This window comes from Leptonychotes weddellii, chromosome 9, assembly GCF_054177405.1.
Source record: "Leptonychotes weddellii isolate Sample4059 chromosome 9, ASM5417740v2, whole genome shotgun sequence".
NCBI lineage: Eukaryota > Metazoa > Chordata > Mammalia > Carnivora > Phocidae > Leptonychotes > Leptonychotes weddellii.
This window is the reverse complement of record NC_138377.1, coordinates 51,852,615-51,880,564: the sequence shown is the minus strand read 5'-3', so window position 1 is coordinate 51,880,564 and position 27,950 is coordinate 51,852,615. Positions and strand designations below refer to the sequence as shown.

Sequence of the window (27,950 nt, the reverse complement as noted above, 5' to 3'; positions counted from 1 at the left end):
TAAAGAGAGATAGTGGGAGCAGGGGGAGGGGCTGAAGGAGAGGGAAAGAGTCTCAAGCAGATTCTGAGCTAAGTGCAGAGCTGGTGGAGGGGCTTGATCTCAACCCTGAAGATCAGGACCTGAGCTGACATCAAGAGTCAGAAGCTTAATCCGATGATCCACCCAGGTGCCCGTAGTTATTTTTGAGTCTCAAATTAGATGCTTCTAGAGTGTTTCTCAAAGAATTCTGTGTGATTATTATTGTAATAAAAAAATTCCTTGAGCATTTTTAGTAGATGTTACCCTGGACTGGGTTGGAAAGTGAGGCTAGATTTTGATCTTTTTTGCTTTTGCTATGATCTAGCTAGGTGACATTTAAACAATTTGCTTAACCTCTTTGGGCCTCATTTTCTCCATCTGTACAAATAGAGAGTTTTGACAAAGTTCCCTGCAGCTCTGATATTCTCTGACTTAAGAAGACAAAACTTATTTAGACATATTTTACATATCATAAAATTCACCCATTTCAAGTATACAAGTCAGTGATTTTTAGTAATTTTACCAAACGGTGCAGCCATCACTGTAAATCAGTTTTAGAACATTTTCATCCCTTTAATAAGATACCTCGTGCCCATTTATAGCTAATTCCCACTCCTCAGACAGCCACTAATGCACTTTCTGTCTCTATAAATTTGCCTTTTCTGAACATTTCATATTGATAGAATCATACAATATATGATTTGTGTCTTCTTTCACTTAGCATAACATTTTTGAGGTTCACTCATGATGTAGCATGTGTCATGAATCCGTTCCTTTTTATTGCTGAATAGTATTCCATTTTATGGATTTTTTTTTTTTTTAATCTACCCATTCACCAGTTGATGGATATTTAGTTCCCAGATTTCAGCTATTACGAATAACAACGTTTCTGTGAACGTTCATGTGCAAGTCTTTTGTGGACATGTGTTTTCATTTCTCTTGGGTAGATACCTAGGAAAGTGTATGGTAGGTTATATGGTAGTTCTATGTATAACTTTTTGAGACATTGTCAAACTGTTTTCCAAAGTGGCTGTATCATTTTTCTTCCCAGAAGCAATGTATGAGGGTTTCCAGGCTCTGACTTTTTGAAGATCTTGAGATATCCTCTGATGGATTTGAGATTATTTTTCCTTATTCTTAGCATTTTGCTAGAAACAAACTGCATTTTTCTTGGATACCATTAATACTTAGTTTTAATTATTAGGAATTGTTCCTAAAGGAAATAAAAATATATCAATCTGCTATAAAATAAGTCAGCTTCTCAGTGTTTTTTTTTTTATTTTTTACTTTCATGTTAAATGAAGAATGGTGGTAATACTATTATTAATGAAAAGCTAAGACATGAATTAATAAGATATGGTTTTTGCCTAGTTACCATAATAAAACCAAAAATTCCAGTGATGGGATACAACTTGTTTAATAAGCCAACATCTTTAACATTAATCAAATATTTATTGAGTATGTGTATTCTTAGCATGTTAATTTTACGAGTTAGACTATTTCTCTTGACATATATACTAAAGTATAAACTTTATGATAAACCAACAAAATTGACTTCTGAACAGCAGAATGAAATTGCATTTTATAATGTCTGAACTAGGATTCAAAGTGTGGGAGGAAGTACTGACGTTACAAAGCTCATAAATACTCAGTAGTACTAAGCTCCTGGTTCCAAAAGTGGCATATTGTCACTATAGCAACTACCCATGCTTATTTGGATCTGAAACCCAGGCAGTGAATGGTGGATAAGACTATAACATCAAGATAGATGTGTGCCCTGGTGGGTTGATGTGGTCTGATCTGTTGTTGGTCAAGTGTTTGTTCCATTTTTCTTATATTTATTATGATTGATTCAAGTTTTATGAAGTTATCTTAATTTGTATTAATGTGGGTTTTTTTTGGAGAGAAACTAAACATTTACTATTCTTATATTCTTCCTTTTCTAACATGCGAAGCTTGGTGCTTTTTCTTGTTAGGTTATTAAATATATTTGTACTGTAGCCTTTTCTCCATTTTTGTTTGGCAAGTTGTCAAACAGTAGTTATAAAAATATAACTTTTATTATGCTGAATCATTTGCAATATTATAGCAGAAAAAAACCCATGACAGATTTTATTTTAGCTACATCATAAAAAGATGCTTAAGACTACCAATAAGTGTGAAAATTGCCTAAATGCAAACATCTTTTGAAAAAATGTTTTTTTCTGAACAGGGTTTGGGTTTCAGATACTGTTGGCAAATAGAGATGACATAACTTCCTCCCAATTATCTCTTAGCATGCATCCATAAATTTACTTAGAGGCACGGGAGCCTCCTGGGAAAATAGAATTGGGAACCAGATTTCTTTCTCTCCACCCTTGTCTGATGGATTGGAATGGTTCCTAGTGAGGTCATATTACAGGAGAAAGAAGTGAAGGATTGAAGGGAATTTTTTATCTTTAGGGTAGGGAAAGTCTGCCCTGGTGAGCTGGCTGCAGGAGAAAGGATCAGTTTTTTCCCCCCCCGTAGGTGCACCATGTTGCTGATATCAGAACTGATTCTAACCAAGCCACTCACAAATTTGTTGTGCAAGTTTGTGAATTGGAAAATCTGTTTCTAAAAGAAACAGAGGCAGTGAGAGAAGAATTGGGTCCTGAGCAATGTGATAGTGAGTGGGGAGGACTGTAACTTACCAGAGGATGTTTCCCCCACTGGGAAAGTTGAAGGTTTCTAGATTTTCAGAAGACACTAAAATACTAATTTTTTTAAAAAAGAGGTGAAATGTCCTGATTGTTAGCTCATTCACATTAGGAATATTCTGTGGGCTACACAAAACCAGATTACCTGTAGAATACCAGGTTACAGCTTCTTTACCTGAGAGCTCTCATACATGTGGGCTGGAGTCACTTTGTGTTCTAATAGCAGGCCTACTAGCTAGTTCCTGTGCTTTAAGTCCACTTCCAGAGTTATTTTTTTTTTTTTCATTCTTACCTTTAGAATTTAAAGGAAAAAAAAGGTTTAGTGTGTTTATTTTATAGCATTATTGATTTCTTGCCTTTATGCTAGAGGATGGGTGTTTTAAGAGGTAATTTGTGTTGCTAAAAATATATTAAAAACTAAGTATTGCTGTTTTTGATGCAGTTGATTCAACCAATAGAGTTCCTTGACTTCTCGTTAAAATCAGTAACTGGCTGATTTTAATTATTTTAGTTGGAGTTGTACAGCTTACATTGTAGTATCCCGCAATGGGGTACATAGGACTATTACTCAAGGGGCACTGTCTCTAAGTAATCGTTTTTTTTTTTTTTATTTATTTGACAGAGAGAGAGACATAGCGAGAGCAGGAACACAAGCAGGGGGAGTGGGAGAGGGAGAAGCAGGCTTCCCGCCGAGCAGGGAGCCCGATGTGGGACTCGATCCCAGGGCCCTGGGATCATGACCTGAGCCGAAGGCAGACGCTTAACGACTGAGCCACCCAGGCGTCCTCTAAGTAATCGTTTTAATTGGGTTCCTTTGGTTGCTTAAGTAGCTTAAATAATTAGGGAACTTTTTTATTTTCCTTTCTTCTTTTTTTTTTTTTTTAAATGGAAACTATAGGGAGTTTAGGGGATATCCATAAACACATATCAGAGCATACCTGAGCCTCCCAGGGACTAGAAGGGGGAAATAAAAACATGAGTTAAGCTTACTCTCTTCATCTCTGAGTTCAGTAGTGTGTCTTTCATTTTTTTTCAGTAAGCTTCCTTTCTCATTTGCCCAGGGCCCCTGTTTGCTGGCCCATACTGGTCTACAAGGTCTTCTATCTCAAATATTCACTTTCATTTGCAAATTAGTCCTTTGTCTCCACCTGAAATTCTTGAGAGAATCTGAATGGGTCATCTTTGGGAGATAGGATACTAAAAAGTTGGTGGCATTCCTATTGATTACAGCGAAGTGTTCCTGCTGTTAACCTTAAAAATAAAACTGCCAGTTATTTTACCAGCAAACAATAGGTTTATTCAGGAATAGCAGAGAATTGCAATCTAGGACAAGCAAATTATGGCAAAACTGATGGCAGAACCTGAAAAAGGAGAGGAACACTCTTCTATAGAGGAAGGGGGGAAGTTGGAAAGGCAGTTATAAACAAAAAGTCCATTATAGTAAACTGGGAATTTGAAGTATAGTGGTTTTTCATTGCCTGAGCTGTTGCCAATGGAGGAGGAAAGGCTTTCTTCCTCTTGCTGGGGCAATGGGGTAGTATCCACCTGCAAGGTCCATCTCTTCCTGTTGGATTTGCAATTGATGATGACTGGTAGGGCATGAGAACTCCTCTGTGGAACCTCTGACTCTATTTTAGTGAGGTTTCCATTAATTAATTTTCACACTGCCCTAGTCCAATTAGCTGAATTTAGGAGGATGGAGTAATGTGCTGATGCTTTGTACAGATAGATGTGGGGATTAAGGATGAAGAGGGGAAGCTTTCTTCAGAAAGGGTGTGGGCCAGCAACCACTCTGAAATCTATCTAGAACAGTGGGTACCATGGCTCAGTGACTTTTTATCCAGAGATGCCTTGAACTCTGTATTGAACAAAAATGGCCCATGTTGATAACAGATCTTTTAGATAGTTATTGACTAGTCTTCAAATAGTTTCTTTGGTTTTCCTTACTCCTGGGAATACCCACCAGACTTTTCCAGGTCATAGTAGTTGAATAGCTGTAAGACTTTGTCATGAAGACCTATATACTTCATGGTATATAGGTGCAATTAGTGCAATATTCTCATTGAGGAATTTATTATTTATTCCTTTGGGAAAATCTCTTAAGGCTATTAGGTACTGAAAAGGAGAAATGAAGTGAGTATTTTCATACAGTAACATTAATTGGAGTCTTACTTTGCTCCAGGGCAAAGGGGTTCCACTTGCTAGGCCAACTGTAATCAGTTTTAGAGGCTGAGGAGTACTATGTTGAGGATTTGGGATTTTGAGACTATTCTCTTGTTCTACTGGGAAGAGTGCCATGTTTGATTGTGACATCTGCCATGGTTGGAATTCTTGACCTGAATGACCTATATTTTCTGTCCCTAGTCTGAGTTAATTATTGTCTAAATGATACAATATATTAGTGCTTGTTTTCTACTTTCCTTTTGTTGTATGTATAATACATTCTTCAGTGGATTGTATTTGTGCCAATTCCTTATATTGTGGGTAGTGGCATATCACGTATTAAATTTTATAAGTAACTTTTTTTCAAATTAAGAATTTTTAAAAGCCACAATGATATCAAATTTCTAAATATAAAAATTTGTCAGCTCTTAACTGGATTCTTTAGGAATATGAACTACTTCTTCACATATGTTGAATATTAATAGGGGAGGAGTGGGGTGAGGGGAACTCATTCTTGTATACCACGAATAAAATACAATAAGTTTTCCATTCACTTGAAGGATACAGTTTCTTCCATGGTATTTACTTTATATACAGGAAGATTTTAACATCTCTAAAATCTAGCCTTTAAGCAAGAAGTTTCTAATTTTTTAGAAAATTAGAAATTTAGAAAATTCATAATTTTTTTTTAACTGAAGTAATACATGAACATGGTAATAACAACAAAAAATACTTTTGATGAAAAACAACAGTTTCTCATTCCTTGTCTGCCGCTGTGAGGCCTACTCCCAGAAACAAACATTTTAAACTATTTGGGTATTTTGTTCTTTAGGTAATTTTTAAAAAAAATTTTTTTTTTCTTTAGGTAATTTTAAGTTACATGCTTTTCCTGCATTCCTTGATTGATTAACTTTAAATATCATCTATCTACTCCATTTTATAAAAGATGAAGACTTAGTTCAATTAATTACTCCCCCATCTCTCCTTATCTTCCTACTAATATTTGGATAGTTAATTACGAGTTTAGTTTTTCTCTTGGTTCTTAGATTAATCAGCTTTTGCTGCACAGCATCACAGTCTTTTGTGTACAGGAGGGTAGATTATGGCAGATTAGGTAATTATTCAGCAGTTACTCCTCTCTCATCTACTGTGATGGGAAGAGTATAATTTCCCCCATACCCCTTTTAATGATTTTACGCTTGCTCTTACAGCTTGCTTTGGCTAAGAGAATGTAGGAAGTGACAGTGCACCAGTTTTGAATGTAGGCCTTAAGAGGCATTAAATGTTTCTAATTTGGGGGTTTCCGACCTTTGTATAATAAAACATGTCCCAGTCATCTTTTGGCCACCATTGAGCCCCAGATGGAGAGACATGGAGAGGATGTCAACTTGACTGACAGCCTGAAACAGAGCTGCCTCAATTCACCTGAAGAATTTATTTCTAAGTGAGAAATATATGCTTATTTTATGTATGCTACTGAGATTTTGTGCCTGCTTATTTTGCATAAAAAAACTGATTAATATAAAAATGGGTACCTAGAAATAGGGTGTTGCTGTAACAGAAATTTAAAATATGTCATTTGTTTTGGGACTGGGTGGTGATCAATAAGAAAACTATTATAGAAGGCTGGAAAAAATGGTAAACTGTATTATGCAGTAGCAAAACATTTTATAAAATTGTTGTCTATAGTAACATAGAAGATAGCAGATGTAACTAATGAAGTTAGCATTGGGCAAGGAAATTTCAAGGCAGAATACTGAAAGCATGATTTGGTTGCCTATAGCCTTACAGGATAAGGTACAAGAACAATTCAGTCTACCACATCTGACCTCTTGGTCCTAATTATTCATGTCACTCCCATTCCAATTGCCTAGTTTGTCATCTTAATATGTATGTATGGTGGGACATGCCAGTTGGCAGTCTTTCCTTTAGTGTGGGTGTACAGAAAGCTGTCAGGCTGCTGGTCTTCCAGATGCCACAAAGAGGAACGCCTGTCTCTGAGTCACTAAAACCATAGTGTAAAGTTAATTTTTATGGTGATATTTTTTTCTTTTTTCCTTTTAAGAGAAGGGCTCTAATTAATAAGGCTACTAGTTGCTGAAACAAATAAACCTGAAAATTTCCATGTTTTAATAAAATAGTTTTTCACTTGTTTAATGGTCCAGTGAGGGCCTTCCTTTCAGCAGGTAGCTTTTCTCTGCCTGCTGAGAATTCCTTCTTGTCTTGTGGTTCTGCCATCCTTAAAATGCCTTGTGATTCTGTCTCCTAGTGGAAGGGGGAAAGAATGGAGAAGGCACTTGATTGCCTTGGTAAGGAAATGACATTATTTCTCCTTACCTTCCATTGGCTAAATTTAGTCACATGTGCCTGCCTACATGCAGGAGGGTCTGAGAGATGCTGTTTATGGCTAAGCAGTTACTTCTTAGGGACAACTTTATACTGTAAGAGGAGATGTATGAATTTTGGTCAACAGATGGCCATCTTTGCTGCAAGGAATAATTTACATTCTTACTGTTTTTGGCCAGGGGTAAATATTAGGCTCCTTGTATGCTTTGTGAGTGGAGGTGGAAGAGGAGGGTAGGTAGTATATTTGATTGGTACAATTTTTCTATATTGAGATCTTCAATTAATCTCTGTTCTTAGCCACTCTTCTCACCCCTTTCCTAATATTCCTTAGGAAACAACATGTCTCTGAGCTTAGAATCTCTCTGGGCTTTCAGTGAGCAGGTCAGCTATCAGCTCAGTTTCAACTTCCTCCTAGTATATTATGTTCTAAGTTGAGAGTATACTCCTGTCTACTTTCTGTCTCTCAGAAATCTCTTTCTGGCCAATGACCAACTCTTTCCAAGCTGAGTTCTCTTTAGTGTTATACAGGCTTAAGTATCTGTACATTGTTTTTTATTTTATTTTATTTTTTTTAAAGATTTTATTTATTTGACAGAGGAGACACAGCGAGAGAGGGAACACAAGCTGGGGAGTGGGAGAGAGAGAAGCAGGCTTCCCGCGGAGTAGGGAGCCCAATGCGGGGCTCGATCCCAGGACCCTGGGATCATGACCTGAGCTGAAGGCAGACGCTTAACGACTGAGCCACCCAGGCGCCCCCATTGTTTTTTATTTTAATCTTCAGGAGTCAGGTGAAGTAAAGATGGAATATCTTCAATTAGTACTTCTAGTAGAATTTTAAATATTTTGTAATATGTGCTACTTAAGGAAGATGCATTTACTATCCACCAGGGGCTGAGCACTTCTCTACATTCTGTAGGATATGTAAAAAAGTATGATATATGATCCCTGCAAGTGAAGAATTTCCACCTGCTCTATTCCAACTTTGATACCACTAATGGCTTACCTTTCTAGAACACTAATTCTGTTGTGGTACTTCTTGAGAAACTTTGATGCATTGCTTAGTTTTCCCTATGTAAACTCTGCCTGGCTTTCAGTTCCCTGCCTGTCAATACCTGACTTTCTAGTGAGAGCTGTTCAGTTCATTGTGTTATCAACATAGAATGTTGATTCTCATTTCTGTGCCTTTGTACATGTAATCTCCACTCTCTGGAGTTACCATCTTTTTCATATCTGAGTCCTATTTAAATAGAGATGCTGGCTTAAGGTTTCACTTTTTTTTTTAAAGATTTTATTTATTTGACAGAGAGAGACACAGGGAGAGAGGGAACACAAGTCGGGGAGTGGGAGAGAGAGAAGCAGGCTTCCCGCGGAGCAGGGAGCCCAATGTGGGGCTCGATCCCAGGACCCTGGGATCATGACCTGAGCTGAAGGCAGACGCTTAACGACTGAGCCACCCAGGTGCCCCATTCACTTTTTTTTTTAAGTGTACTGTCTTCACTACTCCAGACTTCAGTGATCTTTTCCTTTGAACAGAAACAAAACTTGTTTATCTGTATTATTTATCATTGATTCACACTTGTTCTTTCCCACAAAAGAGAGGAGAGATTACAGTTTTAGAGAAAAAGCCTATGGTATGTACCTCTTTGATTACCCTCCAGTATTTAGCATAGTGAAGAGTTTATGCTAGTATATAATAAAGATTCATTGACTGAAGCCCAGAGTTGTTTAAATCAGTGCTACTCGAAGTGCAGACTGCAGACTACTGGTGCACTAACTGTTATCACTGTGCTGGAATATAAGTGTGGAAGTTGAGAATTAGCTTTAGAAACATTTATAGAAATTTGACAGTGGGAGCTTGGGTGACTCAGTCGGTTGTCTGACTCTTGATTTCTGCTCGGGTCATGATCTTAGGATCCTAGGATTGAGCCCTGCATCTGGTTCTGCACTCAGCACGGAGTCTGCTTTAGATTCTTTCTCTCTCTCCCCCTCCCTCCCTCTGCCCATCCCCGTACTTGTCTGTATGCACACTCTTATCTTACTAAATAAATAAAATCTTTAAAAAAAGAAATTTGACAGTAATTTTATGTCTATTGAATTTATAATAAAAAATTTTTACTTCTATTTTCCAGGTTTAAAAAATTGCTGGTAATTTCATTTTTGAAAGTGTTAGTCCAAAATGGATTAGAAAATTTTTAAAAATGGCATCTTACTACAGATAGTTCAGGAAGTACTAATTTAGACTACAAAGGATATGAGAATTTAGCAGTGAAGAGATCAGTGTATTTTGGATTGGTAGAAGATTTCATGAAGAAGATGAGATTTCTTCTTGAAGGGTGAATAGGATTTGGATGGTTGTAAAGCGTTGCATCATTTCTACGAGGGATAACAAGGTTTTAGACTACAAATGGAGGAGATGTGCTGATATGTTTTGTACCACAGAGGAGGTGCGAGGGAGAAGAGCCCCGGCAGAGTTAAAAATAAAGTGCGCACACACGGAGCTGACCAGATACTAGATACCATGACCATTTCCTGTTTGTTTGGTGACTGCTTGAGCTATTGTATGCTAAAGATCATTCATTCCCATATGTCTGTTGCTGATTTCTCATGGCATTAGTAGTAGTGAGTACATTTTAAATTTTGCCTCTTTGAAACATTTCTTTTTAATTCAGCCTTTAAGAACTTAGATGGTTGGCTTATTGGTATGTTGTTGCCAAATTTATTCAAGCTTTAATATGAAGCTAAGTAAGCAAAATAAGGAAGAATAATTCATAAGAATTATTTTGAATTAAAAAAACCTGTTTTTGGTGTGCCTGGCTGGCACATTCAGTGGAGCACGTGACTTTTGATCTTGGGGTCTTGAGTTCGAGCCCCACAGTGTACGTAGAGTTTACTTAAAAAATAAAAATTAGGGGCGCCAGGGTGGCTCAGTCATTAAGCGTCTGCCTTTGGCTCAGGTCATGATCCCAGGGTTCTGGGATCGAGCCCCCCCGTCGGGCTCCCTGCTCCGCGGGGAGCCTGCTTCTCCGTCTCCCACTCCTCCTGCTTGTGTTCCCTCTCGCTGTGTCTGTCTCTGTCTCTGTCAAATAAATACAATCTTTAAAAAAAATTAAAATTAAAAAAAAAGTAAAAATGCTAAAAAAACCTATTTTCATCTTGTTCTCTATTTTCCTGTCAGTTTCATCTTGGATCAAAGCTTTTTTTCCTCATTGCTGAATTAAAGTTATGAATTCAGAGACATAGGATTAAAAAAATATTGATATAACTATATTCTCCTGGAGAATTAACATTTAGCTTATAGCACAAAATATGAGCTGAACTAGTTATTTTTTTAACTGTAGAAAAATATATATAACATAAAATTTACCATTTTAAGTGTATAGTTGAGCGGCAGTAGGTATAGTCACATTGTACAACTGTCACCACCACCCATCTCTAGAACTTTTTCATTTTTTCAAACTGAAACTCTATATCCATTAAACAGTGGCTTCCCATTTCCCTTCTTTCCCCTCAACTAATTATTTAAAATTTACCTATTTCTCTGTTTTGTTACTTGTCCTGTTTGCTGTCGGTATAAATGAATATATATTGAATACTTTTTATATATAGAACTGGGGCAGATACAGAGCAAGGTTGAATTACATTATAAAGCTGAGCAATTTGCCATGATATTAAGTGGTTTCCTAGGTGACAGGCTTGTATCATATTCTTTATCTTACATCCACGCTCCATTACATGTGCAAAAGTACAACTGTTTTTTTTTTTGTTTCAGAGGCTACCAGGAAAATGTCTCATTGCACTAGTCTGACAATTCTGAAGACAAAATTGAACTGAAATATTGCTTTGATTTCATCTGAGATTTTGAGTACCTAATGAACATAGTTGCAAAATTATTAAATATGAAAATAGATGGTAACTTGTTATTTTTTAAAAGCCAGGATAAATTTTTATAGCTGTGGCATATATATATATATATGGCATATATATATATATATATATATAGTGAGATGTCCTGGTTTTATTTCTTCCTCTCAAGTTTTTCTCTGTCATGTTCATTTGTACCTCTTCCTCCCCCTGTCTGTAAGTTTGCCTATTTCCCATGGCTTTTGCCTTTAGTCTTTTGCTTAGAAATCTTACCTTTTTCAGAAAGTTCAGTTATCTCTCTGTGGGAAAATAACTTTTAAGTCTGTATTTCTTAACCCTGAGTTACAGCTCTGAATCTAGAACTGTGTCCTGAAATTTTCTCTTGTATGGTCTGCTATTACCTCAAACAAAATGTGTCTAATGTTGGACTTAACATTTTTCCGTCCACTTTAAACCTCCTCTTTTCTTTTTTCTCTTTTTCTTTCCTTTCCTTTCTCTCCCCCTCCTTTCCTCCCCTGTCCCTCCTTTTATTTATCTTTTTTCTTTTCTTTTCTTTTTTCTTTCTTTTCTTTCTTCTCTTTCTTTCTTTCTTTCTTTCTTTCTTTCTTTCTTTCTTTCTTTCTCTCTCTCTCTCTCTCTTTCTTTCCTTCCTTCCTTCCTTCCTTCCTTCCTTCCTTCCTTCCTTCTAAATGGCACCGCTATTCTTTATATTATCTAAGCTTGACACTTAGTGGTCATGTCTTTCCCTATTCAGTTGGTCATCAAATCCTACTATTTCTGTCCGTTGTTATGATCATTATCACATCTGACTCTTTTCCATTGTTACTGCACTCTATCTAGTATAGTGCCTGGTCACCTGATGCCTGTATTAGTGCAGTAGTTTCCTAGCAATAGAATTTTCTCTTGAGTTTTTATACCACTTTCTTTTTTTTCATTGTTAATATGAATAGTATCTTTTTAAAATTATGTTCAGTTAGCCACTGTATAGTACATCATTAGTTTTTGATGGAGTGTTCAGTGATTCATTAGTTGTGTGTAACACCCAGTGCTCATCACAACATGTGCCCTCCTTAGTACCCATCACCCTGTTACCCCCTCCCCCCCGAAACCCTCAGTTTGTTTCCCGGGGCCCATAGTCTCTCATGGTTCATCTCCCTCTCCGATTTCTCCCCCTTCAGATTTCCCTCCCTTCCTCTATGGTCCTCTGTGCTATTGCTTATATTCCACATATGAGTGAAATCATATGATACTTGTCTTTCTCTGCTTGACTTACTTCACTTAGCATAATTCCCTCCACTTCCATCCGTACCACTTTCTCTGTAAGTTTCACATGAAAGTTGTGAAAAGCTATTTTGGATTATAGTTGATTGTGTCTCTTTCTCATCATTGTCTTTTTCATCTTTGTATCCCACAAAAGACTTGCATCATGGTTGGTAGTCAACAAATGTTTTTGAGAATATGGTATTCTAACTATAACTTCTTTTCCTTGTAATGTATTTTATACAGTATTGTCATGTTCTTTCATTCATTTAACAAATATTTATTGAGTGCTTATTATGTGTCAAGGACTCTTTTAGGTGCTAAGGATAGAGTAATCAACAAACAAAACAAACAGATATGTATGACTCCTGGTCTAGTAAGGATAGAAGAATGACAGGTAAGCAAAATATATAGTGTGTTAAATGGTGATAACTGCAAAGGAGAAAAAAAAAATGATGGAATATGAAGGGAGTATCAAGGGTGAAAGGTTGACATTTTGGATAAAGTGGCCATGAAGGCCCTTCTGTAAAGGTGGCATTCGAATAGAGACTTGAATTGAGTGGGGAGGGAATATCTGGGGAAGGAGTGTTCCAGGCAAAGGGAACAGCAGGTGCAAATGACCTCAAGGTACAGGTGTGCCTGGCATGTTTGAATACTGGGGAGGAGCAGAGTGGAAGATTAGTAGTAGGAATCAAGGGGAGAGAGATTTGAGTAGGAAGACACAGACTGTAGGTCACAATATTAGGAGTGTGGTTTTACTCTTAATGAAACATACAAGTGAAATGATCTGACTTACATGTTAACAGAATCATTGTGGTACCCATATTGAGGAGCAAAGGGAGATAGGGAGATCAGTTAGGATCTTTGACATCAATCCCGGTCAGAGATAACGCTGGCCCAGACCTCAGTGATTGCAGTGGGAGTAGTGAGAGGTATTCTGGTTTGGGAATATTTGAAGTAGAGCCAACATAATTTTCTGATGGATTGGATGTGAGGTACAAAAGGAAAAGAAGAGTCAAGAATCATTTGAAGGTCTTTGGCCTGAGCAGCTAAAGGGTGGAATTGCCATTAATTGGGAATGTAGGTGGCTCCGAGAGGAGCAGGTTTGGCAGGGGATTTTCGGGAGTTAAGCTTGGCATGTGCTAAGTTTGTGATGCCTGCTTGACATCCATGCTGAGAAAGACTGTCTAGGTTCATGTGGGTATACTAGACTGAAGTTCAGGAAGGAGGTCTGGAAGTCATCAGTGTAGAGATAATATTTAAGATTATGAGACCATTTGAGTCATCTAGAGAGATAAGTGTAGAAAGAAAGATTAAACATTTTGAAATACCTTACTTCTTCATAACTCTGCTTGTTGCATACCCACAAAGGCTGCAGGTTCTCCATGGCCTTTCACAGTGTATTTTCATATAAATCTTTTCTTTCAGTCAAACTGGAGTACCTATGTTCCTAAGCTCTCCTTTTGCATTGTTGCTTTCCTATTTTTGCTCATTGTATTCCTTTTACTTAGAATGCTTTGACTTCTCTTTACTCAGTTTTATTTTGTAAAATTCTGTATCTTTTATTCCATTCCCTTTATCTTGTCTGTGTTGTAAAGTTCGTCATATTTTTATATGTGTCCTTTTTTCCTAGTGAGCTAATGAGATATATCACAGGGGCCATGATTTTCAATGTTTTCTACAGAGATCAGAATCCCAGTTCTACTCCTCAGAGGCAATCTGTGGAGAAACAGTTTTTCCAAACACTAGAGACTTGGAGGAAGCAAGGATGTTTGGGAACATCTGGATATTGATTCTGTTTTCTCCTCTTAAATAAAGTTGCGGCCTTATCGGCACTGGATTTAGCTCAAGAACCAGCAGGAACCCACATGTTTGTAATTTCTTCCCATTAAAGGATATGGCTTGTTAGGGGTGGTTCTTCCCAAAATGATGATGTAAGCCCTGAATTTAAAAGAGAAGTAGAACCATAACAATTCGGCTTGTCAGATATTGCCAGACACTACCTTGCCCTCCTGCTGGTAGTGCAGGACTCTAGAGGCCAGTGGAAGCAGTGCTGAGATATTCTACATCTATGCCTGCTCTGAGCGTCCGTCTCACTACTGATAAGATTTTGGATATTCGGCTAAGTAATCGGGAACTAAATTTAAACTTGTGTGAGCGTCTTTGTTCATTCATGTGTTGTGTTCTTTCTTCTAATTCATAGCTGCTACCTAACCTTTATTTAGGACTTACTTACATTGGCTAGTCACAGTTTTAATGCTCTATAAGTATTAACTCTTTTAACCATAATATCCAAATGAATTAGCCATTTTCAGATAAGGAAATCGAGAAGAGTGAGTACCTTCTTCAGTAATGCTATTAATACTAAGTAGAGGAGTTGGGTTTTGATCCCAGGAAGTTTTGATCCAGAGCTTATACTTTTTTTTTAAAGATTTTATTTATTTTTCTATATATTTGAGAGAGAGAGAGAGCGTGCACACATGAGTGAGCAAGAGCAAGGGCAGAGTGAGAGGGAGAGGCAGACTGCCCGCAGAGCAGGGAGCCCCATGCGGGTTGATCCCAGGACCCTGGGATCCTGGGATCCCAAGGGCAGACGCTTAATCGCCTGAGCTGCCCAGGCACCCCAGAGTTTATACTTTTATTATTTATTTATTTATTTATTTTTAAAGATTTTATTTATTTATTTGAGACAGAGAATGAGAGACAGAGAACATGAGAGGGGGAGGGTCAGAGGGAGAAGCAGGCTCCCTGCCAAGCAGGGAGCCCGATGCGGGACTCGATCCCGGGACTCCAGGATCATGACCTGAGCCGAAGGCAGTCGCTTAACCAACTGAGCCACCCAGGCGCCCTATTTATTTATTTTTATTAAAAAAAATTTAAAGATTTTATTTGTCAGAGAGAGAGCGCGCGGGTGAGCACAGGGGGGAGCAGCAGGCAGGGGGAGAAGCAGACTTCCCACTGAGCAGGGAGCCCAATGTGGGACTTGATCCCAGGAACCTGGGATCATGACCTGAGCTGAAGCCAGGCGTCCCAAGCTTATACTTTTTTTTTTTTTATTCTTATTTTAATCCCCATATATTACATCATTAGTTTTAGATGAAGTGTTCCATGGTTCATTGTTTGTGCATAACACCCAGTGCTCCATGCAGAACGTGCCCTCCTCAATACCCACCACCAGGCTAACCCATCCTCCCACCCAAGCTTATACTTTTAAATGCTGTACTATACTAGCCTGTCTGAAATGCTGCAAGCAGGTTTTAATTATTTTTGTCCTCTAATGAATGCCTCTATAATTTAAAATAATATACTTACATCACTGTTTCTTGATTCATCATCTAAGGCAATAACTGTTGATGACCTGCCATTAAAGGTGAGGATTTAGTTCATTTACGCTACTCTTGTGCTACTTCAAATTTTATATAGTTATATATTACTGATGTTATTTTCTCTATCTTTGCAATTCCAGTATACCTAAAACTCTATTTCATGTTCCATTAGCTATTAACAGTATCTCTTATTTCTCATTTTATAAAGTGAGGATATTATCACTTATACCCTTTACTTCAACTCTTTTACCTCCTTTCTGCCTTTTAACTTCTGTCAGATATCTATTTACTTTAAAATTATCAGTTGATAATAGTTATATTCTGTTTAAAGAAGGCAATATAACATTGTGGTTAAGATGTAAACATTAGAGCCAGGCTGCCTGGTTTCAAATCCAGGCCATAGAACATCCTAGCTGTATGAACTGGCAAGTTATTCAATCTCTTTGTGCCTCACTTTCCTCAGCTGTAAAATGGGGATAATAATGGTACTTATTTCACAAGATTATTATGATGCTTAAATAATTTAATATATGTAAAACATTTAAAATAGGACTTGGTACATAATAAGTACTATATGAGTAATTTCTATTAGTGTTAAAATTTTTCTGTAATTGTAGTTAACTCTTCCATGCTTTCAATTTATTCTAAAAGTTAAAACCATTAAACAACTTTTAACTGTTTAACTTATTATGATTATATAATACAGAACCAAATAGTATATATTGTGATTGTATTTCTTTGTCTGTGTCCAGAGTCATCACCCTGAGGATAATGCTTCTGGGATCAAGGTAAATGGATTATTTTTTTTTCTACGTAAATTTCTCAAAATTATGTAATATTTTAATTTTCTTTATAATTGAACCTTGACTTTCTTATGTATTGTTTTTCCTTTTAGAGTTAGGACTTAACTGTTTTTTCTTCTGATTAACAAAAGAATAAGAAACCTTCATTCTGAAAATTATCTGCCTTCTCTGTCATACTGGGTTATAAAATCTACTTTCTTCTTGGTGACAGTCCTTTTAGAGCCTTTTGTCTTTCTGATCCACTTGGGATCTGTTACTCTCTAGGTTGGCTGCAGAGTTATCATTCTGGATTTTTTGTTTCTTTGCTATGATCCTGGGGTAGATCTTCTATTTCTTAGATCCAGTGTTTTCTTTGTTTCTCACTTCATTTTACTGAATAACATTTTCAGTATCTTCAGAACATTGCCTGATAACAAATTTTATGGTTCTTAAGTGTCTGAAAATGTTTTTTTTTTTGATCCTTATACTTGATGGACCTGTGGATATAGAATTTTAAATTCGAAACATTTTTCCTTCAGAACTTTAAAGACATGCCATATTGCCTTCTAGAATTTCGTGCTGTTACTGAGAAGCTTGATGCCAGTTTATTTCTTGCCTTTCTGGGAGGTTTTAAGATATTTTCCTTATACAACTTATGCTCAGAAATCTAAAGAATATGTCAAGATATTGATCTTATTTTTTTCATTTGTCTGTTAGCCATTTGTATATCTTCTTTGGAGAAATGTCTGTTCATGTCTTCTGCCCATCTCTTGACTGGATTTTTTGTTTTTTGTGTGTTGAGTTTGATAAGTTCTTTATAGATTTTTGGATACTATCCCTTTATCTGATATGTAATTTGCCAATATTTTCTCCCATTCCATAGGTTGCCTTTTAGTTTTGTTGATTGTTTCCTTTGCTGTGCAAAAGCTTTTTATCTTGATGAAGTCCCAATAGTTCATTTTTGCTTTTGTTTTCCTTGCCTCTGGAGATGTGTCTAGTAAGAAGCTGCTGTGGCCAAGGTCAAAGAGATTGCTGCCTGTGTTCTCCTCTAGGATTTTGATGGGTTCCTGTCTCATATTGATTATTTCCTCTATATTTTCTTGCTTTTCTTTCTCTGGAACTTCTCTTAGTCTGATATTGAATCTCTTAATTTATTCTCCATTTCTTGTATCATTTGTTCTTCTGTATTTTTCTCTCTTTTTGCTGTATGTTCTAGGAAATGTCCTTGTCTTTATTTTTCAGTCCTTCTTTTGAAAAATGTTTTCAGCAGTCATATTTATTTTCAAAGAACTCTGTTCCTTTAGTGTTCTTTGTTTCTATGACATCCTGTTCATGTTTTATAGATACATTATCCTAAAATTCTGTAAAGATACTAGTTAGAATTTTTTTACATTGTCTTCTTCCTGAATATTCTTTGGGACTAATAATCTTTGGAAATGATCTCTGAAATTAGTTTCTTTTTCTTTCTTTCTTTTTTTTTTTTTTCTTCCCTGCTCCCAGTTTTCTTTATATGTTTGGAAATTCTTCAAACTTCTTTTTAAGAATAAAGAATACATTGATGATTACTGGAAGCTGATGTGAGTTTTCTCTGTTATTGAATAAATAGATATACTTCTGATAGGTTTCCTTTCTGAGTGGAAGGCTGACTGAGGGCTCTGTCTCTGTGGGTGAGTTACATCAACTGGAAAGCTTAGTTTAGGATGTATAGGCAGGGGCCTGGATGCTCTCAGTGTTCCTTCATTGCTCTTTGACTTTACTCTGGTTCTTATCACTCAGTCAATCACTAAATCTAGCTAGCTGGCCAGTATAAATCTCTGAAAAGCTTAGATAGATTTACTGGTTGTCTTTTGTTGTGTAGGAAACTTCCTAAGGTTTAGCGAAGCTTAGTGGCTTAAAACAGCAACCATTTACTTAGCTCACCATCTTGTGGATCAGGAGATTAGGCTGGGATTAACTGGATGGTTTTGGTCTCAGCCTGGCTCCCTCATGCATTTCTGTTCAGCTGTTTAACTAGATGGCTGTGTTTATGAGAGTGATGAGCTCTTGGCTGAGGCATTGGGGGCAGTTGGGCCTTGTGTCTCTCTCATCCTGCAGCAGGCTAATCTAAACTTATTCACATGACAGTTTCAGGGATCTAAGCAAGGTAGCAGAATTGCAAGGACTTCTGAAATACAGACTTAAAACTGGCTTAGAACTTACAGTGTCACTTCTGTTGGACTCTTGGCAAAACAAGTGAAAAAGCCAGCTTAGATTCAGGGAATAAGGGAATAGACTGTACCTTTTGATGGGAAGAGCTATGAAGTCATATTGCAAAGGGTATTAATTCAAAGAGAGGTAGAGAATTATGTTCAGCCATCTTTTCTAAGGAATTGATATATTACATTATATATTTAAAAATTTACTTTTGAAAATAAAGTTTTATAGTTTCCTTTGTGTGTGTGTGTGCGTGTGTATGTGTGTGTGTATGTATGTATGTATCTATATAAACTGTATACAGTTGACCCTTGAACAATGTCGGGGTTAGAGGTGCTGACCCTGAAAAGTTGAAATCTGCATATAACTCTTGACTCTCCCAAAACTTTACTAATAGTCTGCTGTTGACTGGAAGCCTTACTGGTAACATAAACAGTTAATTAACACATACTTTGTATGTTATATGTATTATATATTATATTCTTATAATACAGTAAGGTAGAGAAAAGAAAATGTTATTAAGAAAATCATAAGGAAGAGAAAATACATTTACATTACTGTGCTGTAAAAAAATTCCGCATGTAGGTGGACTTGCACAGTTGAAACCATTTTGTTTAAGGGTCAGCTGTCTGTCTTTGAGAGCTCCCTCCTCACCCTCATTCCCTGTATGCTATGCAAAGCCAAGTCCTGTCAGTTTTACTTTCTAACTACTCTGCAATTCATCCTTTTTTTTTTTTTTTTTTCCCTGCTGCTACCACACTAGCATAATAATAATCTGGACATAGATTATTATCCAAGATTCTACTCATGTACCATTGCAATAATATTTTAACCAATTTTTACAATAGCATCATTCATCTACCCCTTGTAACCCCCCCTCCACCCCTACACATATCAGAAGTTAATTCTCCATACTACAACTGGGGTCTTCCTTTTATAATGCAAATCTGATCACATCCTCTTCTCTTTAAAAAGTGTCAATAACTTTTTGTGACCCTCAAGGTGAAGATCATAATTCTTACTGTAGCCTACAAGGAAATGCTATTATTGTTGAGATCTGAGAAATGTATAAATGTGTGAGACAGTTTCTAATATGGCATGGTTTTGAACTCATTTAAGGACTGGTGGCTCAGTCGGTTAAGCATCTGCCTTCGGCTCAGGTCATGATCCCACGGTCCTGGGATCGAGTCCCACATCAGGCTCCCTGCTTAGTGGGGAGACTGCTTCTCCCTCTCCCTCTGCTGCTACTGCTCTCTCTCCCTCTGTGTTTGTCAAATAAATAAATAAAATCTTCAAAAAAAATAAAAAAAGATGATACTCTTCTAAATTAATGTTTAGTCAGTGAAGGCAAACATAGATTTTACATAGGTGGATCAATTTGTAAAATTAATGGACATTTTTAATTGCTCATTATTTGTGTGTTATAGACACCTATTTTTCTGTTAATCATTTTCTTTTTTTCCCACTTTATTGAGGTACAATTGACATATAACATTGTGTAAGGTTAAGGTGTACAGTGTGATGATTTGATACAGATATATATTGTGAAAAGACTACCACAATAGGGTTAGTTAACACCTTTATCACCTCACATAATCACTGTTTTTGTGTCTGTTGGTGAGAACATTTAAGATATATTCTTTTTTTTTTAAAGATTTTATTTGAGAGAGCACGTGTGTGCGCATGAGCAGAGGGGAGGAGTAGAGGGAGAAGGAGAAGCAGATGCCCAGCCAAGCAGGGAGCCTGATGTGGGGTCAGTCCCAGGTCTCCGGGATCATGGCCTGAGTTGAAGGCGGATGCTTAACCGACTGAGCCACCCAGGTGCCCCTTAAGATCTATTCTTGTAGCAGTTTTCAGATATATAATATGATATTTTTAACTATAGTCACCATACTGTACATTAGATCAACAGAACTTATTCATCTTATAACTGAAGTTTGTACCTTTGACCAGCATCTTCCCATTTCCCCCACCTTGCAGCCCCTTATGGCACCTGCCCACCACCGTTCTACTCTGTTTCTATTAGCTTGCCTTTTTTCAGATACCATATGTAGTGAGGTTATATAGTATTTGTCTTTCTCTGTCTGACTTATGTCATTTAGTATAATGCCCTCAAGATCCATCCATGTTGTAGTAAATGGCAGGATTTCCTTCTCATGGCTGAATAATATTCTGTTGTGTGTGTGCGTGTTTGTGTGCGCATATATATATATATATATATATATATATATATATGTAATTGGATATGTATAAGTGACATACAACATTAGTTTCAGGAAGCAGTAGTGATTCGACATTTATATATGTTACTCAGTGCTCACAATAAGTGTAGTCACCATCTGTCACCCTACAACATTATTAAAATATTATTGACTATACTCCATATGCTGTACTTTTCATCTCTGTGATTTATTTTATAAATGGAAGTTTGTATCTCTTGATCTCCTTCACCTGTTTGCCAATTCCCTACACCCCTCCAATCTAGCAACCCCCAGTTTGTTCTCTGTATTTATGAGTCTGTTTCTGTTTTGTTTTGTTTGTTTGCCTCCCCCCCTTTTTTTTAAGATTCCACATATAAGTGAAATCATATGATATTTGCCTTTTTCTGTCTGACTTATTTCACTTAGTGTAATACCCTCTAGGTCCATCCATGTTGTCACAAATGGCAAGATGTCATTCTTTTTTTTATGTTGAGTAATATTCCATTGTATATGTATATTTACCCCATCTTCTTTATCCATTCATCTTTTGATGGACACTTAGGTTGCTTCCATATTTTTACTGTTGTAAACAATGCCACAGTAAACATAGATGTGTATATATCTTTTCAAATGAATGTTTTTGTTTTCTTCAGATAAACAGTCAGAAGTGGAGTTGCTAGATTGTATGATATTTCTGTTTTTAATTTTTTGAGGAACTTCCATACCGTTTTCCAGGGTGGCCACACCAGTTTACGTTATCACAAAGAGTGTGCAAGTCTTCCCTTTTCTCCACATCCTTGCCAAAATTTTTGTCTTTTTGTTACTAGCCATTCTAACAGGTGTGAGGTGTTAGTTATCTCATTGTGGTTTTTTTTTTTTTTTAAATTTTATTTATTTATTTGACAGAGAGAGAGATAGTGAGAGCAGGAACACAAGCAGGGGGAGTGGGAGAGCGAGAAGCAGGCTTTCCCGCCGAGCAGGGAGCCCGATGCGGGACTCGATCCCAGAACCCTGGGATCATGACCTGAGCCGAAGGCAGACGCTCAACGACTGAGCCACCCAGGCGCCCCTCATTGTGGTTTTGATTTGCATTTCCCTGATGATTAGTGATGTTGAGCATCTCTTCATATACCTGTTGGCCATTTGTTATGTCTTCTTTGGAAAAATTTCTCTTAAGGTCCTCTGCCCATTTTTTAAATTGGATTATTTTTTGCTATTGTGTTGTATGAGTTCCTTGTGTGTATATTTTAATAGTAACCCATTACTGATATGTGGTTTGCAGATATTTTCTTGCATTCTGTAGGTTGCCTTTTTATTTTGTTGATTGTTTCTTTTGCTGTGCAGAAATTTTTAGTTTGAAGTTGTCCCACTTACTTATTTTTCTTTTTTTGCTTATACTTTTGGTGTGTGATAAAATCATTTCCAAAACCAATATCAAGGAGCTTTTCCCCTATGTTTTCTTCTAGGGGTTGTGTATTTTCCCTTTTCTTGTTTCTTTATTGTTAGACCACTTGCCTCCAAAATGGGTATTGCAGTTCTGTGAGGTGTCTTAGGAAGATTTTGCAGAAAATAGATTTTTTTTTGAGAATCTTTAAGCTGGGTGATGGAGAGTGTGCTTTGTAGTAGGTGTCTAATGCTGTAGTTTGCAGTGTTCTCCTTTTTTCTCCCAACCTCCTCCTACCCAGACCACTAGCCAAACACAATTGCTTTTATTTTTCTGCTTGTCTGTCCTTTTGTCAATAACCAAAATATATTTGTTTACTCCTGAGAACAGATTATGCAAGATTCTAATCATCTAGTCCAAATGGTAACTATTGTAGCTCTGTTGCAACTAGAAGACCTTCAAAAGGTTTTTAGCTGAACAAAGGAAAAATATCTTCCTTTATTTTCTTTTGGATAGAATGGGGAACTTTTTGCTTATTTATTTTGGAGTGGAATGTGAGTCCTTTTAGGTGTATTAGGATTTTTCCAAGGACAATTTTGGGGTAAAGAAACTACTGCGTACATCAAAAGAATATAAGGATTTGTGCTGCCCAGCAGTCTACAAGATTTTATCCAAAGATTTCCATTTTAAAAAGGCTGTTAAATAGAACTACTACATCAATAATTAAAAGATAATTTAATGTAAATTTCAGAGGACACTAATGCAGTAAGTTGGTAAGTGGGACTTTCCTGTTCCCTCTGATTTGGGGCTGAGGTCTTAGAGCTGAGAAGAGAATATATTAGTGCCTGGAAATTCTAAAGAGGGATACTGCTCTGTTTGTGTAGAACTTGTTATGGTTACGGTCTCTGCCATGGAAGCAGTTCTAGGCAGTTCCTGGTATATGGTGGCTCTGTGCAGTTCCATATAACTGCCAACTCATTTACAGCTGCTTGGTGATTGTTGGATCCAGTGTTCCTCACTGCAGCTGTAGCCAGGTCAGGAGCCTACGATGCAGCCATGAAGGCACTGCCCTCATAGGGGCCCTGACCTAGTTGCTGGTCCATGAGATTCTTTCTTTCTTTGATTTTTTTTTTTTTATATGTTTATTTAAATTCTAGTTAGTTAACATATAGTGTAATATTGGCTTTAGGAGTAGAATTTAGTGATTCATCACTTACATGTAATACCCAGTGCGCAACACAACAAGTGCCCTCATGCATTTAGCCCATCCCCCCTCCCACCTCCCCTCCAGTAACCCTCGGTTTGTTCTCTGTAATTAAGTCTTTTTTTTTTTTTTTGAAGATTTTATTTATTTATTTGACAGACAGAGACACAGCGAGAGAGGGAACACAAGCAGGGGGAGTGGGAGAGGGAGAAGCAGGCTCCCCGCAGAGCAGGGAGCCCGATGTGGGACTCGATCCCAGGACCCTGGGATCATGACCCGAGCTGAAGGCAGGCGCTTAACGATTGAGCCACCCAGGGGCCCCTGTAATTAAGAGTTTCTTATGGTTTGCTTCCCTCTCTTTTTTAATTCCCTTCCCCTATGTTCATCTGTTTTGTTCCTAAATTCCTCATAGAAATGAAATCATATGGTATTTGTCTTTTTCTGACTGACTTACTTTGCTTAGTATAATACTCTCTAACTTCATCCACACCGTTGCAAATGGCAGGATTTCATTCTTTTGGATGGCTAAGTAATATTCCATTATATATGTATACACACATACACACACATATATATATAGAGAGAGAGAGCACGTCTTCTTTATCAGTTCATCAGTTGATGGACATTTGGACTCTTTCCATAATTTGGCTATTGTTGTTAATGCTGCTATAAACATCAGGGTGCATGTGCCCATTCAAATCCATAGTTTTGTATCCTTTGGGTAAATATCTAGTAGTACAATTGCTGGGTCCTAAGATAATTCTATGTTTAACTTTTAGAGGAACCTCCAAACTGTTCTCCAGGGTGGCTGCACCCATTTGCATTCCTACCAACAGTGTAAGAGGGTTCCCCTTTCTCTGTATCCTCGCCAACACCTGTTGTTTCCTGTGTTGTTAATTTTAGCCATTCTAACAGGTGTGAGGTGGTACCTCATTGTGGTTTTGATTTTTATTTCCCTGATGATGAGTGATGTTGAGAGCATTTTTTCATGTGTCTGTTAGCCATCTGGATGTCTTCTTTGGAGATGTCTTCTGCCCATTTCTTAACTGGATTATTTGTTTTCTGGGTGTTGAGTTTGATAAGTTCATTATAGATTTTAGATACTAACCTTTATCAGATATTTGCACTTGCAAATATTTTCTCCCATTCCATAGGCTGCCTTTTAGTTCTAGTAAGAAGTTGCTTTGGCTGAGTCAAAGAAGTTGTTGCCTGTGTTCTCCTCTAGGATTTTAATGGCTTCCTGTCTCACATTTAGGTCTTTCATCCATTTTTTTAAAAAAAGATTTTATTGGGCGCCTGGGTGGCTCAGTTGGTTAAGCGACTGCCTTCGGCTCAGGTCATGATCCTGGAGTCCCTGGATTGAGTCCCGCATCGGGCTCCCCGCTCGGCAGGGAGCCTGCTTCTCCCTCTGACCCTCCCCCCTCTCATGTGCTCTCTCTCTCTCATTCTCTCTGTCTCAAATAAATAAATAAAATCTTTAAAAAAAAAAAAAGATTTTATTTTTTTTGTCAGAGGTAGAGAGCACAAGCAGGGGGAGTGGCAGGCAGAGAGAAGCAGTCTCCCCACGAGCAAGGAGCCTGATGTGGGACTTGATTCCAGGGCCCTGGGATTGTGACCTGAGCCAAAGGCAGACGCTTAACCAACTGAGCCACCCAGGCATCCGGTCTTTCTTCTATTTTGAATTTATTTTTGTGTATTGTGTAAGAAAGTGGTCTAGATTCATTCTTCTGCATGTTGCTGTCCACTTTTCTCAACACCATTTGTTGAAGAGACTGTCTTTTTTCCATTGGATATTCTTTCCTGCTTTGTGGAACATGAGTTGGCCATATAGTTGTGGGTCCATTTCTCGGTTCTCTATTCTGTTCATTGATCTATGTGTCTGTGTTTGTGCCAGTACCATACTGTCTGGATTACTACAGCTTTGTAATAGAGCTTGAAGTCCGGAATTGTGATGCCTCCAGTTTTGTTTTTCAAGATTGCTTTGGCTATTCAGGGTCTTTTGTGGTTCTGTACAAATTTTAGGATTGTTTGTCGTAGCTCTGCGAAAAATGCTGGTGGTATTTTGATAGGGATTGCATTAAAGGTTTGATTGCTTTGGGTAGTTTAGAAATTTTAACAATGTTTGTTCTGGGGCGCTTGGGTGGCTCAGTCATTAAGTGTCTGCCTTCGGCTCAGGTTGTGGTCCCAGGGTCCTGGGATCAAGTCCTGCATCAGGCTCCCTGCTCAGCAGGAAGCCTGCTTCTCCCTCTCTCACTCCCCTTGCTTGTGTTCCTTCTCTCGCTGTGTCTATCTCTGTCAAATAAGTAAATAAAATCTTAAAAACAAAACAAAACAATGTTTGTTCTTCCAGTCCATGAACGTGGAATTATTTCCCATTTTTTTGTGTCCAATTTCTTTCATAAGCGTTCTATAGTTTTCAGAGTACAAATCTTTTACCTCTCTAGTTAGGTTTATTTCTAGGTATCTTACTGTTTTTTGGTGAAATTGTAAATGGGATTGATTCCTTGATTTCATTTTCTGCTGCTTCATTAATGGTGTATAGAAATGCAACAGATTTCTGTACATCGATTTTATATCCTGTGACTCTGCTAAATTCGTGTATCAGTTCTATCAGTTTTTTGGTGGAATCTTCTGGATTTTCTACATAGAGTATCATGTCATCTGTGAATAGTGAAAGTTTGACTTCTTCCTTGCTGATTCGGATGCCTTTTATTGTTATCTGATTGCTGAGGCTAGGACTTCTAGTATATGTTAAATAGTAATGGTGAGAGTGGACATCCCTGTCTTGTTCCTGACCATAGAGGAAAAGCTCTCAGGTTTGCCCCCGTTTGAGGGTGATGTTAGCTGTGGAGCTGTGGTTCTTTCGTATATGGCCTTTATGATGTTGAGCTATGTACTCTATCTCTACTTTGTTGAGGGTGATTTTTTTTTTTTTTTTAACAGAAGTACATCAATAAGGCTGTTGGTTACAGGAGCAGAAATCAGAAAAACACAGATAAATAACTGAGTCATATCTGTATTGAAACAGTAAAATAGAGATCCAGCAACTTCTGCGAGAGCTGCCTGAATCCAGATCTTAAAAAAAAAGAAATTTTTTTTTTTTATCTGATTAGATTCTATGTAAGTTTTGTATAAGCTTGTTTTTAAGTATAAGTGAGGTTTAGGTTATGGGGAGTAGTGCTCTGGTTTGTCAGTTTAACATGAGACAATTTTTCCTGCTTCCATTCTCTATACATATCTACTTGAAATCCTTATCTTAGTGGCTACAGTTGTTGCACCAGTGATTCTATTTGAAGTTTCCAGTATAATTCTTGTCCATTTGAGCTATAAGAACTGACAGGATCTTCTGTTGCTATCATGACTCCTTTAGGCACAGGGAGTGCAGTTAGTTTTTGTATCTGTCTGGAAAGGAAGGCTCACTAAGATAGTGTTTATTTTATAGAGTAATAATCTTTTCTTAAATGTTGTTCTCACTTCTATTCCAAAAAGTGCCACTGCCAAATAAAAACTTCACTTTTAAGAGAAAACATGTACTAGACAGCCAGGATTTAGTATAAGGTTCTTGCTGTTGGCTTCTGGTGGCTTTGAAGTAAGCTATTAATGTGTGGTTATGAAAAAAATAAAATAGCACAGAGTTCCTATTAAAAAAAAAAGAAATCTAATAGGTTAAAGAGAGATTCATGTGCATACATGGAGAGACAGAGGGAGAGAGAAATACCACCTTCTTTTCCAGGTTTATGCTTTTCATCATGAACCTGAGAGAATAATCCAGTCTGTATAAATAACTGTAGGCCTCACTGAGTTTCTGTTGACTTTTTGGAGAGAAGTTGTATTGAAATTCTCATAGTCACTACTACCTCTGCCTATTAAGTAGATAGTGGGAGCAGCCTTCTTTCTCTCTAAGCAAAAGGTGGGTATTTGAATTAGAGATACAGAATGCATAGGGAACTCAAGCCTGACCTTGTGGCTGTTCAGCTGAAGACATTTCTTGCTTTTCTTCCTGGTAGCTTTTCTATCAGGTACCACTAAAGTGGTATCTTTTGACAACCTCTCTCCATGACAGCACTTCCTGGCATTCTTTCTTATAACTTAGGGGCCTTTCTTTAGCAGCTGCAGTTCTTCACAGTTCCCAATAGTTCCCAGTAGCAGCTACTCCGCATGGTGTAGCTTCTGGTAGTGTTAGAGCTGATTTGATTCCAGGCCTCTTGCTTACTCCTATAAAAACATTGTCTGTTCCCATCCTTCCTTTTTAGCCTCACCTCTTACTAGTTCTTTCCTTTGTGTTCTCTTTCCTCAATGGACTTATTTATATCAGTACACTTGCAGTTTTTTTGTATATGATCCCCTGTTTGATATTACTTCTCCTCTTCATGTCAGCACCCAACTTTGGCTCAGGGTTACTTTTTCTGTGATTTCCCAGATGGAATTAACCACTAATCCTTTGTGCCCCTCATATATACACTGACATCTGTTATAAGCATCTATAATTTTTTGTTGTTGTTTATATCTCCTTTGAGTGGAGCAGAAAGCCCTG

At 37.4% G+C, this 27,950-nt stretch overlaps 1 protein-coding gene across 6 annotated transcripts in view; it reads left to right on the top strand.

Moving 5' to 3' along the window:
* LOC145723448 (uncharacterized) overlaps nt 1-27,950 on the top strand; it is a 1,060,322-nt gene that overhangs the window by 2,083 nt on the left and 1,030,289 nt on the right. For 3 of the 6 annotated variants that reach the window (XR_014148507.1, XR_014148504.1, XM_081830597.1), the window contains exon 2: nt 16,405-16,440. The exons of 1 other annotated variant lie outside the window; for it this stretch is intronic. The gene's annotated coding sequence lies outside the window, so the exon portion shown is untranslated. Of the gene's footprint in view, nt 1-15,666; nt 15,697-16,404; nt 16,441-27,950 lie in introns of all 6 variants that reach the window. 2 more of the 6 variants (XR_014148508.1, XR_014148505.1) reach the window with 1 other exon arrangement.